The sequence below is a fragment of the Ixodes scapularis genome, unplaced genomic scaffold (genome assembly GCF_016920785.2).
Source record: "Ixodes scapularis isolate PalLabHiFi unplaced genomic scaffold, ASM1692078v2 PGA_scaffold5__190_contigs__length_132052651, whole genome shotgun sequence".
NCBI lineage: Eukaryota > Metazoa > Arthropoda > Arachnida > Ixodida > Ixodidae > Ixodes > Ixodes scapularis.
The window spans coordinates 6,842,640-6,863,370 of NW_024609880.1; the positions used below are offsets into that span (position 1 = coordinate 6,842,640).

The window sequence follows — 20,731 nt, forward strand, 5'->3', positions numbered from 1 at the left end:
TAAAATTCGCAGAGTGAAGTAAACGCTTCCAGTAAATCAGATATCAGCATGGTGGACACAGTACGTCGGTACTAAGCTTCACAACGTATGTGAAACCTAGTTTAATTAGGATTGCTATCATACAATGACTATTTCCTGCCAAAAAATGACATTCCTTTTTCTCAGCATTTGCTTTCTCCATTGCAGGCAGAGACTCGGAAGCCTGCATTCAGGCATGGCGGGCACTACGTGCCAAGTTCGCCCGCGAACTCAAAAAAAAAAAACAGCAGCCGGAGTAGAGCTGGAAGAGATGATGAGAGGGAGCCGACATGGCCCCTCTACAAGCTGCTCAGTTTTTTGCAGGGCCAGATCCAGCACCGACGGTATTATGCTAGATCTTTTACTGTAACCAGTGCATCTGATTCTTAGTATGAATGCTTCACATTTTCGGTTTCTTTTACCAGACCCAAAGCGCCCGCCAGTACGAGTGGGCCGTCGTCATCAGCTGCTGCTGGCCCTGCGGCTCAGCCAACCGGGGCCAGGGTTACCCCCAGAGGCAAGTTTCCTTACATATTAAAAATGACGAGCTTTTCTTAGCTGAGAAGCTGTGCTTCATAAAACCTCTGCAGTCTAGTGACATGGTGGCTAAATGATGAAACTGTTTCAGGACTTCCATGATGTCATTTGTGAAATTTATATAGTTCTAAATGAGTTCCTAACTTTTTGTACAACAAATATATTGTTAATAACAGTAACTGCATGCTTGGATATTTAAGACGTAACTTTTCTCTAGCTCCATCATCGTTAAAATTACTACTTTATAAAACACTGGTGCGACCAAAGCTTGAATATGCATGCTCGGTCTGGGATCCCGGTGCAGAAAGCCTCATATTAGCGCTCGAAGCCATCCAAAAGCGGTCAGCATGTTTTATATTATCAAACTACCATCGTACATCAAGCGTCACATCCATGAAAGCTAGTCTCTCACTGCCCCTTCTTTCCACTTGTCGCACTATCTCTCCACTTGTCGCACTATCTCCCGTCTCTGTTTATTTCATAAAATTTACTATGCCAATTCACTCTCGAAAGAGCAACTAATCAGTGCCCCCATATACGTATCATCTCGCCTCGATCACTGCTGCAAAGTTGGTATACCCACTTCCATCTCAAATATTTTTTCAAATCTTTCATCCCAAAAACATCTCGTGAATGGAACGGCCTTCCCTCACCCATTGCGACCATTGGCGATTTTGTTCTCTTTAAAGAAGCACTAACAAGTTACTATTCATGATCTGTGCCGGACTAACCATTTTTAGCGTTTTTGTACTTCCGTTGCCCACCCCCACTGTAATGCTTCGGCCCTGAGGGTATAATAAATAAATAAAAAGAATAAATAAATCAGTTGTTCTTGGTGCGACTATTGATATTTGCATTATGTACGTGCAGTGATACCCATTATGCACCTAACCCCCTATCCAGTTCATTGCATTGGTTATGAACATAAAGGGGGCAATGCCTGCATTCATAACACATCTTTATGTCAAAAGCACCATATAATTTCAGGTCATTAAAAATACCTTCAGGATGGTTTAAAAATGTGCTATGTGTCTGACAGAAAATATATCACATGCGTGCAAAACCTTTTATTTCTTCTGCACTATACAGGTGAGGGGCGGCTTGTCCCCTAATCACTCTGCCGGAGTTATCGGTTACAGCGACACTCATGCTTTGTTTTTTACGTGCGCAGACCTGCTCATGGAGGCCTACTCCACCGAGGTCGAGGACATTGATGAAGCCACGGAGCCAGACAACGGCATGGAGTGCACCAACGTAATGTTTTAGCTGCTCACAATTCTTTCCTGATAATTCCCAACATGTTTCCATGGACATGTGCAATTTGAGACACTTCAGCCTCTGACAATGTGAATGCCGACAGAGCCGCTGATATCTGGCATGGGGCGCTTTATATTCCATTGCAACACAACACCAGGAGACGGAGCCCTTTCTTATTAGTACAGTGAATGGTAGGGAGGAGGAGAGCAGACCCCAGCGTTTGCTGTGGCAATGTGGAAAGAGGGGAGGGTTCCGTCTCCTGCTCTTGAGTTGCAACGGACTATAGTCTGTTACAACTCTCATGGACTAGTCAACTCTTGCACACAGGGGTGAAGCATTAGAAGTAGAAGAAGAATACGTAGTGTTAAATTGACACAACCATTTTTCAGCTGGACGTGACCCAATGTTGCTATGCCACGGCATTTACTGTATTTACTCGAATGAGAGTCGCACTGTTTATGAAGAAAACGTGAGGGTTCGCTTTTCCGCAGAGCACAAAGATTGCCAATCACCGCGAACGACAGCATGATTCCAGCTGTTTACAGGACAGAGATAATGTTTTTGTGCGAAGATACCATATGTGACGATTGCATTTGTATGGAGAATCGTGTTCTGTATCTGGTTATTCGCTATGTTATTTATGCGCAATGCAATTATTGGCTGTATATGTGTTCTGTGGGAAAGTAAGCGCAAGGTCCTTATTCATAAATAGTGTGGCTATTACTAGAGTAAATACGGTATGCTGCTTTTTGTTCCGTATGCGGTGTTCCTGGCTATTGCTGTGGTGAATTGTTTTTTATTTCTTCTTTGAAAGCACTCAAATAATATTTTCAGCATTTCAATGGATGCGACAAATGTGGCAGTCAACATTTGGCTTTGATGATGCGTTGCTAAATACAGTACAACTTCACTTGAGTGAACTCCAAGGAAATAGTTCACTTAACTGAAAGAAACTGAATATATTTACTAGAATGTGGAACAGCATAGGGTACAGCATACATCGAGTCAAAAGTGTGAGATGCAATTTATGGAGTCACTTACATCAATATATACAAAGTGCATAACAGCTACGTTGCTGACTTTCTCATCTTGAAGAAAAAAAAAAAACTTAATTTTCATTTGCATTGGCACTCTTAAAGTGCAAGAAGTAACAAAGCAGTCCAGATACTCTATGTTTTTTTTTTTTGCACTTCCTCTGTCACAGCTTGTTGCTGTGACAATGCCTTACCTGCAGGGCATCATCCACTGGCTCGAAATATCTTGTGCAGAGTCGTTTCCTGTTGGGATTGAATGCAGTTTCTCTTTCAAGCTTCAACTTTTGCTTCACTATCGTTTACAATGTTCATGGTGGAATCCTATAGTCCTTCGCAACGTCTACTTCCCTTTGACCGTTGTCCAGACACTGAAGGATTTTGAGCTTGTCTGATAGAGGCAATTGCTTTCACTTCGTTGTACTGATTATGAAAGTGGGCACACGAACTGCCGTCCTGCCGTTGTTACCCAAAGCTAAGATGGCCGAACGGAACCAATGACAAAGAAGAACAGACGCACCACATGGTTCGTTTTCGTCTACCGCACCGCCACTTTGCCTCGGCAGTGTTGTAAACGCCAGCGATGATACAGTGCAGTGCTGATACACCAGCACTGCAGAGCACAAAACTTCGTTGAACTGATTGCAAAAATAATCCTTGGTCCACCGATAAAGTTTGTTGGGCTGAAATATGAGCTTTTCCGAAATTCGTTAATTCCTTTAACTGAAACATTTTTGCATAGAATGCATAGGAAAATGCCCGGGGATTATTTTAAAGTTTGTTATTCTAAAATATTTGTTCAACCGACGTTCGCTTAAGTGAGAGCTTACTGTGCTAAACTCTGCTTCCTTAACCTTGAATTAGGTTGAAGGCTTTTTTACAGTTTTCATTACTCGTACCACATGCAGTGGTGGAACGGTTGCGCCATTTTCGCCAAACTGCGTCAGAACGAAAACCATGCTACATGCTGCTCCAAAGGTTGTATTTGTGCACAATTCGTGCCATGTCTGCGCTGAAAGGGAGCTGTTCTCAAAAAGGAAACTGAAAGTGTCTGGCACGTGGCATTCTTGGCGATGCCACTGAAACTTAAGAAAGTACAGTATTATGTGCAATGAGTAGGGCTGCACAAATGTTCTAATTATCAAGTACTAGTTTCACATCATACGCTATTTGATATTGGCTTCAAAATTTACTGCAATATTCATACTTTTCGAAGTATTGATCATCGACACGGAGTGCGGCAGCCTTGAACGCTCGATGAGCTCACACCCTTCCTCTAGTTCACGGCCACTCAAGCCACGACCTACAATGTCATGAAGGAGGTTATTTTTTGCTTGTTTTTGTAATTCTAATTTGCCTATAACTTTTTAGAATAAAACGGAATTCGAGAAAAGAAAAGTGTCATTAGGCTACTACGATCAGTGTACTCAGGTCCGGTGCAAATGAAAAACCAGTCAAAAAGTTGTTGCGGGGCCCCTTTAACGAAACTGTCCCGACCTGGTCCTTTCTATAGGACACAACGCTGGATGACCTGGCTCCGTCAGCAACATGCGAGGTGCTGCTGCAGCTGGAACGAGACCATCAGCCGCCACGCCCTTCACAGCTGGAACCAGCCTCCGCTGGTACCAGCTGTGAAGGTCTCTCTCCACTGCAGCAGCCAGCTCCAGACCAGCAGCCTCCTCCAGCACAGCAGCCCGCTCCTGCTGAGCCAGCACCCCACCCGCCGGCTCGGAGGCGCGCAAGGAGGACAGGGCCTCCTCAGCCACTAGATAGTTCTGCCCTGCTAAATCTCATCGCAGAATCAACAAGGCAGATGGCGAATGCGCCTCTGCAACAGCAGTTGGACGTGACGGACCCGTTAATGGCATTTACAGTCCACCTGTGCCACGAGCTACGGCGCGTGCACCCTGATGAGCTCAGCGATACCAAATTTAACTTGCTCAAATTAGTCCACGAATCCCAGAAGAGACGCCGTGATCACCTAAACGACGAGTAAAATGTAAAATTCCGTCTACCTCTTATCACATCAGAATAGGATCTATTGTAATTGGCAAGGGCATATGAAAAAGTAAGGTGCACCATCGACTACCGTATAAACCGGAATATAGGTAAATTTTTTTTTGAAAATGGACATGAAAAAGTTGATCCTCGTTTTATATAACGGTCATTAGTGGAAAAATGAAAGCCGTTTACAACTCCCTGTAATGCCGAATTAGAGCGCAGCTCTTGAGGAGGAGGAGGAGGAGGAGGAGGGAAGGGTACTGGGGGTCATGTGTTCTTGGGGGGGGGGGGGGGGTCATGTGGCCACCAGAGAAATGATTCCTCTAGATTTTGTGGGAAAATTTTTCCGCTAGATTTAGCAGGGAAATTTTTCTGCTAAATTTAGCGGGGAAATTTTTCCGCTACATTTAGCGGGGAAAGTTTTCCACTAGATTTAGCAGAGACAAAAGCGGGCGGCGTGCAGCAAGGTAAAGAAAACTTCATTTTGTGGAAGGAATGCGGTGTACCTCGAATTGAAAACAAAGGTGGCAAATTTTATTCGATGTCTGAGCGCCAGATTGCCACCTGTAACGTCAAAGTGCATTCCTACGAAAGCTGTCAAGGTCGCTCGTGTTTCCGGGCTCTCAAGGGCGCAATTCAAAGGGACGGCATCGTCCCTTTGAATTGCTTCAGTGAACTCGTCGTCGGACGAAGGTTTTGAAGCATCTGAGTTGTAGCATTCGTACACTTCCTGTTTTATTGCGTGCAAAGCAATTAAATTAATGCCGTGTTTCCTCGTCCTTCCGTATACTTGGCCGGTTTTGTTACCAAGGTAACGTTGCATTTTCTTGCCATAAAAGCTTTTCTTTTTTCACTTTTTGCAACTTGTAAATTAGGGAGTCGACTTATATTCCGGTTCAACCTATATTCCACTTTATACGGTAGGTGCAGAATTGAGGGAATTTTTTATATGCGCATGGACAAGTTAGTGATATTTCAAGATGCATTTACAGTCCTTAGGTGATTATTTAAAATAATGAACATTACTTTTAAATTAGTATACATTATGTGAACATTTTTTTTATTTTAGTGCTTTAAAAAAATGTATGTTACTTTTTTGTTATGCCCTTGTAGTTTTCATTTAAATGTGATAAATAGGTGATGTCCTGCTTTTTGCTGCAACTTTGTCTTTACAAATTCTTTTCTGGCTATTTTATTGCCATGCATCACCCATTTAAAGTCAGTGTTCTCATTGCCATTCAGCCGCTGATGGTGTGTATATAATCTTTTCGACTCTGACATTTTATTCTAGACATTACTTGTGTTGTATTTGGAGAAATTTATATTTTTTATACTCTTCACTACTTAGCATGTCCTGAAGATTTCATTTATTATTCATGACAACATTTGCTTTTTCTTTCGGACACGGGTGTGTCGTAAAAACTGTGATCCGAAGACTTGTCCTTTTGGAGCACAGTGCAGTGAATTTTTTTTTTTTTTTATGGAGTTGTGTGTTGCCGCACAGTGCAATGAAATATTACTGCCGTGATCTGAAAAGCCTTCCTTTTGAGGCGCAATGCAGCTAAGTTCCTGTTTTTTTGAGGGGCCGTCTTGTTGCGGCACAGTGCAATGAACTATTACTACTGTGATCTCAGAAGCCGTCCTTTTGAGGCGCAATGCAGCTAAGTTACTGTTTTTTGAGGAGCCGTCTTGTTGCGGCACAGTGCAATGAACTATTACTACTGTGATCTCAGAAGCCGTCCTTTTGAGGCGCAATGCAGCTAAGTACCTGTTTTTTTGAGGGGCCGTCTTGTTGCGGCACAGTGCAATGAACTATTACTACTGTGATCTCAGAAGTTGTCCTTTTGAGGCGCAATGCAGCTAAGTTACTGTTTTTTGAGGGGCCGTCTCGTTGCGGCACAGTGCAATGAACTTTTACTACTGTGATCTCAGAAGCCGTCCTTTTGAGGCGCAATGCAGCTAAGTACCTGTTTTTTTGAGGGGCCGTCTTGTTGCGGCACAGTGCAATGAACTATTACTACTGTGATTTCAGAAGCTGTCCTTTTGAGGCGCAATGCAGCTAAGTTACTGTTTTTTTGAGGGGCCGTCTCGTTGCGGCACAGTGCAATGAACTTTTACTACTGTGATCTCAGAAGCCGTCCTTTTGAGGCGCAATGCAGCTAAGTACCTGTTTTTTTGAGGGGCCGTCTTGTTGCGGCACAGTGCAATGAACTATTACTACTGTGATCTCAGAAGCTGTCCTTTTGAGGCGCAATGCAGCTAAGTTACTGTTTTTTTGAGGGGCCGTCTTGTTGCGGCACAGTTCAATGAACTATTACTACTGTGATCTCAGAAGCTGTCCTTTTGAGGTGCAATGCAGCTAAGTTACTGTTTTTTTGAGTGGCCGTCTTGTTGCGGCACAGTGCAATGAACTATTACTACTGTGATCTCAGAAGCTGTCCTTTTGAGGCGCAATGCAGCTAAGTTACTGTTTTTTTGAGGGGCCGTCTCGTTGCGGCACAGTGCAATGAACTTTTACTACTGTGATCTCAGAAGCCGTCCTTTTGAGGCGCAATGCAGCTAAGTACCTGTTTTTTTGAGGGGCCGTCTTGTTGCGGCACAGTGCAATGAACTATTACTACTGTGATCTCAGAAGCCGTCCTTTTGAGGCGCAATGCAGCTAAGTTACTGTTTTTTTGAGGAGCCGTCTTGTTGCGGCACAGTGCAATGAACTATTACTACTGTGATCTCAGAAGCCATCCTTTTGAGGCGCAATGCAGCTAAGTATCTGTTTTTTTTAGGGGCCGTCTTGTTGCGGCACAGTGCAATGAACTATTACTACTGTGATCTCAGAAGCCGTTCTTTTGAGGCGCAATGCAGCTAAGTTACTGTTTTTTGAGGGGCCGTCTCGTTGCGGCACAGTGCAATGAACTTTTACTACTGTTATCTCAGAAGCCGTCCTTTTGAGGCGCAATGCAGCTAAGTACCCGTTTTTTTGAGGGGCCGTCTTGTTGCGGCACAGTGCAATGAACTATTACTACTGTGATCTCAGAAGCCATCCTTTTGAGGCGCAATGCAGCTAAGTACCTGTTTTTTTTAGGGGCCGTCTCGTTGCGGCACAGTGCAATGAACTATTACTACTGTGATCTCAGAAGCCGTCCTTTTGAGGCGCAATGCAGCTAAGTACCTGTTTTTTTGAGGGGCCGTCTTGTTGCGGCACAGTGCAATGAACTATTACTACTGTGATCTCAGAAGCCATACTTTTGAGGCGCAATGCAGCTAAGTACCTGTTTTTTTGAGGGGCCGTCTTGTTGCGGCACAGTGCAATGAACTATTACTACTGTGATCTCAGAAGCCGTCCTTTTGAGGTGCAATGCAGCTAAGTACCTGTTTTTTTGAGGGGCCGTCTTGTTGCGGCACAGTGCAATGAACTATTACTACTGTGATCTCAGAAGCCGTACTTTTGAGGCGCAATGCAGCTAAGTACCTGTTTTTTTGAGGGGCCGTCTTGTTGCGGCACAGTGCAATGAACTATTACTACTGTGATCTCAGAAGCCGTTTGTTTGAGGCGCAATGCAGCTAAGTACCTGTTTTTTTGAGGGGCCGTCTTGTTGCGGCACAGTGCAATGAACTATTACTACTGTGATCTCAGAAGCCGTCCTTTTGAGGCACAATGCAGCTAAGTTCCTTTTTTTTTGAGGGGCCGTCTTGTTGCGGCACAGTGCAATGAACTATTACTGCCGTGATCTGAGAAGCCGTCCTTTTGAGGCGCAATGCAGCTAAGTTACTGTTTTTTGAGGGGTCGTCATGCCATCATGTCGTGGCACAGTGCAATGAACTATTACTGCAGTGATCTGAGAAGCCGTCCTTTTGAGGTGCAATGCAGCTAAGTTCCTGTTTTTGAGGGGTCGTCATGCCGTCATGTCGTGGCACAGTGCAATGAACTATTGCTGCCGTGATCTGAGAAGCCGTCCTTTTGAGGCGCAATGCAGCTAAGTTACTGTTTCTTGAGGGGCCGTCTTGTTGCGGCACAGTGCAATGAACTATTACTACTGTGATCTCAGAAGCCGTCCTTTTGAGGCGCAATGCAGCTAAGTACCTGTTTTTTTGAGGGGCCGTCTTGTTGCGGCACAGTGCAATGAACTATTACTACTGTGATCTCAGAAGCCGTCCTTTTGAGGCACAATGCAGCTAAGTTCCTTTTTTTTTTTGAGGGGCCGTCTTGTGGCGGCACAGTGCAATGAACTATTACTGCCGTGATCTGAGAAGCCGTCCTTTTGAGGCGCAATGCAGCTAAGTTACTGTTTTTTGAGGGGTCGTCATGCCATCATGTCGTGGCACAGTGCAATGAACTATTACTGCAGTGATCTGAGAAGCCGTCCTTTTGAGGCGCAATGCAGCTAAGTTCCTGTTTTTGAGGGGTCGTCATGCCGTCATGTCGTGGCACAGTGCAATGAACTATTGCTGCCGTGATCTGAGAAGCCGTCCTTTTGAGGCGCAATGCAGCTAAGTTACTGTTTCTTGAGGGGCCGTCTTGTTGCGGCACAGTGCAATGAACTATTACTACTGTGATCTCAGAAGCCGTCCTTTTGAGGCGCAATGCAGCAAAGTTGCTGTTTTTTTGTTTTTTTTTTGAGTCCTGTTGTGGCACAGTGCAATGAAATGCTACTACTGTGATCTGAGAAGCCGCCCTTTTGAAGCACAGAACAGCAAAGTTACTATTTTGTTGTCACAAGTTGTGCCGTCGTATCGCGAAAAAGTGCAAAGCAGCATTACTTTTTTTATGTCGGGAGCAGTCGTTTTGAGGCAGTGCAACGAAGCTATTGTGATTTCGGGAGCCGTCATTTTGAGGCACTATGTAATAAAGTGTTACTATTGTGATGTGAGATGATGAATCAACATTCAAGTCAGTAGTTGAATCTGGATACATGGGGGACACCTTTTTTTTGTTTGCATATGCTTTATTCTCTCTAATATTCATAATCTTTGATGGCCAAAACAAACAGAAGACTTTTGCTTTATCATCTGCACAAAAACACACACAAAAAGCTACTCCACATGAAAAGACCCAGCAAATGTTGAGTAGTTTCTCATCAGTTCTTCATGTGCGTAAATGTTTTGCACATGCTTAAATTGAACAACCACAGAACAAGATTCCCAGCCATCAAAAAGCTCAATTGGCTCAACTTCCAGTCAAGCAGACGCTATGGAATGCGGTGGTACCCTGGGTACATTCAGCGGCTTAGTCTTACCAAACCACTGCCATGTCGTCGTAAAAAAAAAAAAAAAAAACTCTAGCAAAGCAAGGAAAAAACAAAAACATTCCATAGTTGAACTGCTCGTTAAATTAGCTAAAACCATGGCAGAACGATAGTTATCCTGCCAAATTTATGCCCCAAAAAAGTACAACATTGAAAAATGCATTCAAGGTGCTTGGCCCCCCTTTCTCTAGCGTCTGTTCAACGAAAATAATTCTAAAAAAGGAACTATGTAGTGGAAACAAAATATTAAAATAACCTCTTTAAAGGAGCTGTGCAACGATTTAAATGTTGAAAGACTTAACATCGGCTTTTGATATTGTTCACCTTGTCACAAATGACAGAAAACACACCTCCTTTCATTGAAATGTTGCGATTCCGCCGCGTAGCAGCGAGGCAAAACTTAGAATATTCCCCGACCTGCAGCCGTGAGCGGTGGCCATGAGAAGCACGCGGTGTGACGTCAATGGGGAATCTTGTAGAAAGATTGCAAGTTGTGTGAATACCTGCTCGATAGAAGGTAACTTTCCTTTAAATCTTGTCGTTCCAACATATATATAAATGCGTCAAAAACCTGGTATCATTGACAAAACTTTTATTATACGGAGTTTTAGTGGCGCCATCTATCCCAGGTCCACAAAACCGTCGGAGCTCTCTGCTACCCCGAACAGAAGCCAAAGGGGGAGGGGTACAGGGCCGGACGGGCTAAGGCCAGACCCGGATGAGACTTTCCTCCTTTCACCATGTTGTCTGCGCGGCACCCGCCAGCACGTCGTCACGCTGTCGCGAGCGAATGAGTTCTCGCTGCTCACTGATGGCTCTTAAGAGAGAACTTTCCGGAACTTTCCGGAACCCCGCGCCCTACCCCCTCAACATCACTGCGCACATGACCCGGAAGACAACGTACGAGTTGAGAGGCGGCAAAAACCTGGATCTTTTTCATTTTTGTAAATAAAAGCTAGGGTATCCAGGCAAAATCTGTTTTCTGTAGTTCACTTCAGAAGTGTCAGGCATCAACTTCCACAATAATTTAAGCAAAGCCATGAAATTGTTGCACAGCTCCTTTAAGTGGGTTATTGCACCTAGTTCTCAGGCATGCAGCCTCTGAATACCACCTTGTACTGCCAAGGTACTTCGCCATGTGAGGAGCAGAAGTATCTAGTGAACTTCTCCCTCACTGCTTTGTTGCTATCTGATGCATTGTTTGAGCCAAGACGGGTCACATCAGAAAGTGCACTCCCGTCAGCGGCATCAGCCCTCCACTGACCGTTGGTTATGGCTCCCGACGCTTCCTCTCGGTCAGCATAACCAGCAGGGCAGTAGCGACGTTCCCCCTGCTCGCTTTCATCGCACACCCTTAAGTAGTTGTGCAGGTTGACGCATGCCCAGACAATGGCATCCAGGGTCTCCTCAGACCCCTGGATTGGTTGTCTGAAGATGCGCCAACGTGCAACTAGGATGCCGAAAGCATTTTCAATGACCCTCCTCGACCTGGAAAGTCTGTAGTTGAACACCCTTGGCTTCAACTTCAGATCTTTCCGAGGGTAAGGGCGCATCAGGTTAGTGAGCAGGGGGAAGGCCTCATCTGCTACAAAGACGAAAGGCAGTTTGGTTGATGTCCGGGGCATACGTCCAGCCGGCGGGAGACCAAGTCCTCCAGACAGTATGGACTGCCCCATTTCAGAGTTTCTGAAGATGCCTCCATCACTATACCGCCCTGGTTGCCCAACGTCTACCAGCGTAAACTAGTAGGTGGCGTCGCAGCCTGCAAGTAAGACGATGCTGTGGAACCCCTTGTAGTTGAAAGTGTCGGAGCCTGCACCAGGTGGAGCTTGGATGGCCACATGCTTGCCGTCCAAGGCTCCGACACAGTTCGGGAAATTCCACAGCCTTTCGAACTCCCCTGCAAGTCGCTCCCACTGGGCAGTGTTGGGGGCCTGCAGAGCAGTTGATCAAGTACTCTTAGCTAATCTCATTTAAGTTCCAACATACCCCACAACACTATTAAGACCTGCAACTTCTAAAGCCTTGTTTTCGATTCTTGCAGGAGCAAAAAAGAAAGAGTACACGTGTCAGAGAATGGAAAGGGCAGTGCTTAACGAAAAATAAATTTAGGAACTGTAAAAAAAGCGTTTATACATGCATGTCTTGTTTGTTGTCCAGACAAAAGAGGCTTTATAATTTATCTGGTGTAGATGCGTTGTCTATGCAGAATAGAAAATAGCAGTGAGAAGAAAATGCATACTCGGAGGGGTTTGTATCGTTGCATCAAAACTGCTTCCGTGGACAACATTGCGTCGACTCGCATTTCATAAGCACATTTCCTCGACAGTTTTACGTTTCGTGAACACCTTCGCATCGCCTCCTATTTCTTGAACACGTTTCGTCGAAACTGGGTGGATTTTTTTAGCTGCACCGGTGCGGAGAAGTGTATGGTGGTGTACTTGCGGTCCTATGTCAATACACATACCGGATGTTCACCGCCCTGCACTTTTCTGAATCGGTGCAGCTAAAAAGAATGAACGCACTGCGATATTTCGTAAGCAACTTGTTGTTTTGCACTTTGCAGTGCAAAACAACAAGGAAGGAAGGACGAGGTAGACAGGAAGGGTGCTAACTGACAACTGACATTTAATACAGCCCGCCAGCCTATCCTATTGCATTGAATACATTTCGTAGACACTGCAACATTTCGTAGATACTCTCTTTGCGGGCCGCATGGGTCCTGCGACGTTTTGTTGACATGATAATTTGCTTCCCAGGTAGCCTCGCTTCACTCGTTGCCATACTTGGGCCCACAATCAGATTCTGGTGGCCGTGGGACATGGCAACATTCACAGCTAGGACCACCCACGGTAGAAGCCGGGCTTCCAAACGAAGGGTGCTGCATGTGGGCACCCCTTACTTTGCTTCGGTATGCTCGGGGAATAGAAATATAATGTCAGGCTTGCACCGAGCTTCATTGGAACCACCTGGTGTTCGTCAAGCTAGGTTAGCATACTGGGAAAAGGCTTAAGCAAACATCACCGAAATGATATAAAATGTCATAAGGTCTGGTCACTGAAATGTACATAAACTCGTTAAAATTAAACAATTTGTCGTAAGACATAGTGGTGTCGGCAGAATTATTGCCACCATACTCACAGGGCGGTATAGTGGGTCCAACACCTTGTGGAGAGCCAGGCACGTCTCCCTGATAATTACAGATGTTGTCGACCGGCCGATTCGGTAGCCCATCGAGCATATGAGCTGCGAGGACCCATGAGCAAGGTATGTAAAAGATGTTGAATAGAGGGTGGTTTTAATGAAGAAACAATTGGGTTTCAGTATTACACTCTTTCAAACTTGTAGAGTTGACTGAGCTCATAAATCAAATTCAATGAAGGTCAAGGTCCTCCAAGCCATAAACCTCTAAAAACTTTGGGCGACATAGTAGGTTCTTCAGAAATCATGGTGTCGAGGCTCTCGGTACTTGTCTGTAAATATGTCCATACAAATGTATTTGTTAGCATGACTGTTTGGGTTCCACACCTGGACCGTGACTGCAGTTTCTTGAACCTCCATTTTATGATTTTGCACTTTCAATTCTGAAAAGTCTGGGTACCTACCTCCCAATTTAAAGGTCGGAAAATATAGCGATGTTGCAAACCCATAAAGTTTGCAACATTACTAGTTTCAATAGTCCTTATTTCCTGCCTGGTCCTGTCAGGGCATTGGTCTTGATGCACTAAGAATATCATATGGGAGATATTCACACAATGTCAAAAAACTCAAGGCACTCGCCTCATCTGCTAACTTTTATTGATTGCCGGTATGCGTGAAATCTGCAACACCAGCGTTTTTATTCGGGCAATGTCATACAAGTGCCTCCTCGTGACGTTTTTGTGCAATGGTGCGTTTTCCCACTGGTGTGATGACAGCAAAACCCATTCACAAAATTTCAAACAAACAAAACTTGACTAGCCAGCATCATGTTCACAGGGAGATGACATTGGTACATTTATACCGCATGTACAAGAATGTGTTGTGAACGTCGACACCTGGCAGCGTACCTACACGTGCGGCATTCTCAATTATCTTGTTTTGCGGACAAGTTTTGTGACTCGAAAAAAGCTTAAGTTGTAGCAGTCCTTCAACGGCCACAATTGTATTATCCGCGGCTGGTTAGGTGAGCCACAAGGAAAGCGAGTTCATACAGACACTGTCATCATTGCAATGCAGGTAAATATTTGACTACTGATGGCATCGATTCTACAGCTGATTTGCTTCATTTCTTATGCAGATCAGTCGTCCTCAAAGCATAGCAAAGCATGATGTGAAATGAAGTGTTTTCCACACACATTATAATGATTTCTTGAGCCGTTCACATCTTTGAGGTTCACCCGGCGAAACCACTCCATTCGTCTTCGCTTCGGTTGTATTGCATTGTATTATGATAACTTTCAGTATCAAGAAATACCTAACTTAAGCAACATTTTGATCAACGGGCATCCATTTTGTGCGTTTGTTGGATTCAAACACGACGCAGTTGAATATTCTGGCTCGCAATGTGCGTTCCCATATTGAGACACAAAATAAAATGAATGGCCACAAAAAACATAATTCCCGTACAGACATACGCTGGTTAATAAATTAATAATCTGAGTTTGGTGGCACTGATTGACTCAATATCCGGCCAGTTCAACACAACAATGCACGTCCACCGAGCTGCCTGGCGACCACGAACATGGCGCCAAGACACTACCACCCTGTGGCAGAGCTCGTTCAAATACCTTATTTTTATTACAAGATCTCTACCGACGAAAAGAGATGACTAAAAAAATGTCTGATTTTTGGCTGTGAGTGAAGCAGAAAAGTACCGTAAAATACCGGGCAAGCACCCACTTAAAATATAGAAATAATTGCGAGAGAATGTGGAATGGGCAGATGCACGGTATTCTATGGTATGTACTATGTTGAACTAATAGGACACTTCTTTTAGTAAGTATGTTCACACAAATGAACTGACAGTGGCTGAAGGAATGCAAGACTATTAGCTATTTTCTTTTTTGTTAATCAAGGAAGCTCTCAAAGGTGAAGTTTAATGTTGCGTTCATAGTAGTCATAAAATCACTCAAATTACCGGATTGTCAACGACAACCTTTCAGCCGGGGGAATCGGCTTTCGCCAAGAGGTCAGCTGCTTCTGTAGAAGAGGCCCAACCAGGGAGAGCAGGTGGTCAAATCTGCAGATGATACAGTTTACAAAATCAACACCTACGCCTTTAAATTTTTACGTTGAAGCAAAACCTCCAAGAGCATATGCGCCGATTTTGCCAGCTCATTTTACAGTCAACCTCGTTAATTATGCTAATATTTGCATCTTTACGTCCTACTTTACGATGAAATCACTGGTTGGGTGCTAGCAAATTAAGTCATCACAACTGTGTTCTCCAAATCTACAAGGTCACTTTGTTAATTCGGAACACGGCTCCGCAGAACTAATATTGATTTAAATTAACATATTTCGGAAGTTGCCGGTTCTAGAGGTCTTGGTGATGCACGTCTGTGCACAACACGAGCGCCGACATGGGCCGCTTCTTTAAAAACCTGCCATGATCGCTCGCGAGTTCGTAGATCGCGAACATATTTTCATGTCGAAGCGCTGAAACCAGGAATACCGAAAATGGTCCATTCCGGCGGCAATCTCGAGTTTGGTAATCGACGGGTCTTTGAAGACATTGCTTATCGCTCAATAATATTAATATAACAATAAAATATTTATTACGGCTGAGGACAGCCGCGACGCCGCAGAGAGGTAATCGGGTAAAAACTGAGGTATGTACGTACCTCTGGCGTGTCATCCGGAAGTATGCGAAGAAATCGCGTCCGTCGTCGAGACGCAGGTCACGGACCAGATGGTGAAACTCACCGAAGGTCTCCCGCGATCGCAACAGGAACCGAACCCATTCCCGAGGAGGACGCGTTGTTTGGCTGAGCAGCAGTTGCGCTGCAGCCGTCGACCGCGCCACCAAAGCCCAATTTGTCCCCCTGCCCGCGCGGGCAATGTACCTGCGCACGCACTCCAAAAACACGCAAAGCAGAAGCTCGTGCAGCGGAAGAGCCGACGGCGGTGAGGTACCCGACGAGCGCGCGTCCATGCCACCGTCCGCCATTTTAGCAAGGAAGACTTGGTTTATTGCTATTGGCTGAGGGCAAAAGCTGTGGCAGGTTTTCTATTGGCTGTTCACGGCGAGCGGCATGAGTCGGTTTCATGTGTGTGTACACGCAGCACGCACTGGTTGCAAAAGTCGTACCGGTTGCAGCGGTCGCTGTGGACGCAGCTGCATGCAACCGACGTGTGTGAACGGGCCTTAAGTTTGGCACTTGTTTGGCGAATTAGGGCCAAGATACCCAGACTGTTGCCAAGGGAGGTCAGGTTTGGCACTACTTTGGCTTCTTCGGGCTTTTTAATGCCCTAAACTGCCAGACGCAAGCCAAGTTTTGGCCCAGAACTCGGTGCTGCCTGGGACACTATAGTGGACTCTTTATAATTCTAACTCGGATAATTCAAACTTCGGATTAATTCAATATATTAAAATTTTAGGTGCCCCACTATGGTTTTAATGCATTTATAAGCTGTTGAATTCAAGCAGTGTTTTTGCTTAATTTTTACTATTTCTATGTCGCAGCGGGTTGGCCCCAATGAGTGCGCACCTCATCGAGCACCCCCATACTGGAGTAAGGCAATACCCGCAAAGCTCGCGGGCATTGCTTTTCTACAGTATGCGGGTGCTCGGTGAGAAGCGTGCTCAATGGGGCTAACCCACCTTGATTATGCAAGCAGTATACTGTCCTGACAATCTGCTTTCATTATTTGTGCTTGTTTTTTTTTTCATTTTTCTGATGGCGTTAAATTCGAGATTAAAGAAAGAATGTTTGCATATAGCGAGCACATTTATATATTCCCTCGAATAGAATAGCTGGGAGTCCCTTTAGGTTTAATTTTATGTCAAGTCTGTCATTTACCTGCCACCCCAAGTAGGCATTGAACCTTCTGAGGTCACAGTTCATACACATTGTTATATTAAAACTAACAGAGCTTAGCTGTGGATGGTCAGAAACAACCTTCACAAATTCAGCTGAATTTTCGTTTAAGCATGGTACAACGGTAATAAAAGGCTTGGAGAAACTATTCGATAGTCGACTGCAAAATATTCTGCCAAAACTACTAGTCGTATCGAACTTCGCCAGTGTTGTCTGTGTGTATAGCAAATTGTTACATTGCCTCACGTATTTTTAGATGAATTTTTGATAAATCAAGCTAAAGCTTGCAATTTCTTGGAGTTTGAAATAATGAGAGTCGACTGCAGTTAGTTAAAAGGGACACTGGCATCCCAAAAATTAGTTGTTCTTTGCCTAAAGAAAAAGCTAGATTACAGTGTGTGAAAGCACTCGTTTATTTCAGGGTCACACATATGTTGGCAAGAAAAAAAAAGTCAAAACGAAAAGCATAGAACCAGCGAGGTTCTTCCCAATGTCTCTCTGTACAGGCTGTGAGCATGGGAGGTCACTCTGCATTTCAATACACAATGTTTCTTTAAATCAGTGTTTTTACTGTTTCAGTAACTGTAAAAATGGGAACTTCAGTTATCCTGTTCATCAAAACAAAGAATGTGGCATTCTAGATGTCTTAAAACTTGTAAAAAAAATTATTATTCACGTCGTACCTGTATGTGACCTTGCTAGTAAGGAGGTGAACAGTCAATCTCTACCGACGGTCACCTAAAGAAGCGCAAAAAAGCAAGGGCAAGAAAGTAAACAGACAAGAGCACACTCGCAACTGGTTTTTATTTGTGAAAACAATCATATATATAGCTTCGAACTAACACATACTATTTTCTAAGATTTGTTTAACCCCCGTAACAAGAAGGAATACTCATTCCTCGATAAGGGAAGGGACGTGTCGCTTATGCATTTTTTGCCCTTTGCCTGGATTTCGAAGGCCTCGCGCAGTTCTCTAGAAACCCTCTCCGGGTATCTAGCCAGAAGCCTGGTGTTGCCAATTGACTGGGCACATGGGCAATGACTGCAGTGAGTGGCAAGATGTCCCGATGGAGTGGCTTTTGTCGCCGCAGCGTGTCCCCATGTACGATCATTGAAACACCTTCCCGTCTGGCCTATATAAAACGAGCTGCATGACGTTGAAATTTCGTAGACAAGACCCGTAGTACACTCCGTGTATTTTGTGTGGTGCCTGGTATCACAGGGATCTTTCGATACAGTGGGATTGTTGATCCTACGCCACAGCTGCCCCAGCTTGTTGGCTGCAGCGAGCACCACAGGCACACAGTCACGCGTAATCTTAAGAAAGTTGCCTCGCGCGACGATGTGCCTGTGGTGTTCACTGCACCCAATAAGCTGGGGGGGGCTGTGCCGTGGGATCAACAATCCCACTGTATCGAAAGATCCCTGTGATACCAGGCACCGCACAAAATACATGGAGTGTACTACAGGTCTTGTCTACGAAATTCCAACGTTATACGGCTCATCTTATATAGGCCAGACGGGAAGATGTTTCAATGATCGTGCACGGGAACACACTGCAGCAACGAAAGCCACTCCATCGGGGCATCTTGCTGCTCACTGCAGTCGTTGCCCATGTGCCCCGTCATCTGGCGACACCAGGTTCCTGACTAGATACCTGGATAGGGTTTCTAGAGAACTGTGCGAGGCCTTCGAAATCCAGACAAAGGGCAGAAAATGCACAAGTGACATGTTCCCTTCCTTATCAGGGGAATGAGTATTCCTTCTTGTTACCGGGGTTAGTTCGAAGCTATATATATATAATTGTTTTCACAAATAAAAACCAGTTGCGAGTGCACTCTTGTCTGTCTACCTCCTTGTCCTCGCATTTTTTGCGCTCGTTTAGGTGATCATGAACCAACTGGGCCAAATTGCTATCTCTACCGACGGTTTTCGAACAGAAAAAAAAACAGATTTCTTAATAACCATGATTACAACTACAGCAGTGCAATTTATGGCTTGTGGTAATATTTCAGTCTTCATATTTACAAATAACACAATTTAAATAAGCCACCATAACCTTTCTTGAAACGAATTTTATGGTGGAAGCTGCACACATGGTGTTGCTATTAGAAGCCGCTACCAAGTTTAGCAGTAATGTTTCTTCTCTCAAAAACTCTAGATATTTGCTCAACCATTTTAGTATACCACCATATTTTGGGGACTAGTTTCTGGGCTATACATGTTTAAAAGCTGAATTTTCATGCAGTACAGGCTATTTACAGGTATAGGCTATGCAATTATATGGTGTACATGGCATCAGGCGCAGACACTATGCTCCAGGTGCATATCTAAGCAAAAATATCTGTTAAGAAAGTAACTGCAACCTAGAAACAAATATCTGCACAAGAATACCAAAATACCTTTCAAAGCTTTCACCCTGCGATGGACAGTAGGTGATGTCCCCATCATCTGCCTGAGAGGGTGGCTCAGAAAACAGTCCTGTCTCAGAAGCCGATTCTATTTGTGAGGGAGGCTCTACATCTGGGAAAGGGTCCGTTGTGTATGTACGTTCTGCTTCCGAAGATCTCTCCTCTTGAAGAAGTTCCAATTCTGGGAGTAGCTGGATTTCAGAGCCTGGCTCAGTTTCCAAAATGGAACCCTCTTCAGGCTCTTCCTTGGGTAGGGGCCATTTCTCGATGTGTGACACTTCCACAGACAAAAGCTGTTCCTCGGAAAAAAGCTCTTTCTCGGGAGGGGATTCTGCCTCGGCCGAGGGGATTGAAGACACTGTCTGTGGCACAGGTGACATTGATTTGTCGAGTGGTGGGCAGGTGTGCGCTATAGTAGGAGTTGATGTTCTCACAATTTCAGTTTGTGTGCCACGACTCACTAGCACCTTTGGCACCGTCGCTAGAAAAAGATAGCATTTTTAGTAAAATCCTTTACCTCTCACATATAAACCTCTCTATATCCCATACGTACGAAGAAAATGAGGTGGTTCCAAGATTTTGGGTTGTGTTTCCCTAGAAGCTGACTGCACAAAAGCCCATGTTCCTCTGTCTCGAGTACGCAAAGGTTCACACACTGTTTCTGGCACCACCATAACCTAAAAGAAAGAAGGAAACAAAAAAAACTGTAATTCTAAATGTCGCAGTAAAAAACCTAATAACAAGAATATACATTATGCATAGACTAACCACATGATGCTCACAAGGTTCTGAACCTTTTTCAGTTCCAGATGCACGCGGCGTGCAGGTACCCTTGTACTCCTGAAAAGATGCATTCAAAGCAGTGGTACAATTAAAGAGTAAAAAAAAAGGATAAAAGATGCATAACTAAATAAAGTAATTCTAAATATAGACTGCTCTCTAAAAGAATTTAATTTACATTCGACTACTTAAAGTAAGTGGGGTCACTAGGGTCAGCGGCACCTGGTGCAGAGTCCTGCCGTGACCCCCGCCCACTCGTTTAAAGCAACAAAGCTTGAAATAATGGGGCAAGGGGGGAGCAACAACTTCCCCCTTTCACTGCCCAGCTGCACTCCCCTCAGCACTGCACCCAAGGCGTTCCCCCACCTTCTCCCTACTGGCACTATTGTGTACAGTGGGCATCAAAATGCTCGCACCACTGATGTCCTGGGAAA

At 44.6% G+C, this 20,731-nt stretch overlaps 1 non-coding gene across 1 annotated transcript in view; it reads right to left on the reverse strand.

The window, feature by feature from the left end:
• The window catches only part of LOC115316650, a 31,402-nt gene extending 11,422 nt beyond the window's left edge, over positions 1 to 19,980 (reverse strand). The window contains exon 1 of the transcript XR_006078342.1: positions 19,509 to 19,980. This is a non-coding gene — a transcript (uncharacterized LOC115316650). The remainder of the gene's footprint in view (positions 1 to 19,508) is intronic.
• Between the last annotated feature and the right edge of the window lie 751 nt (positions 19,981 to 20,731).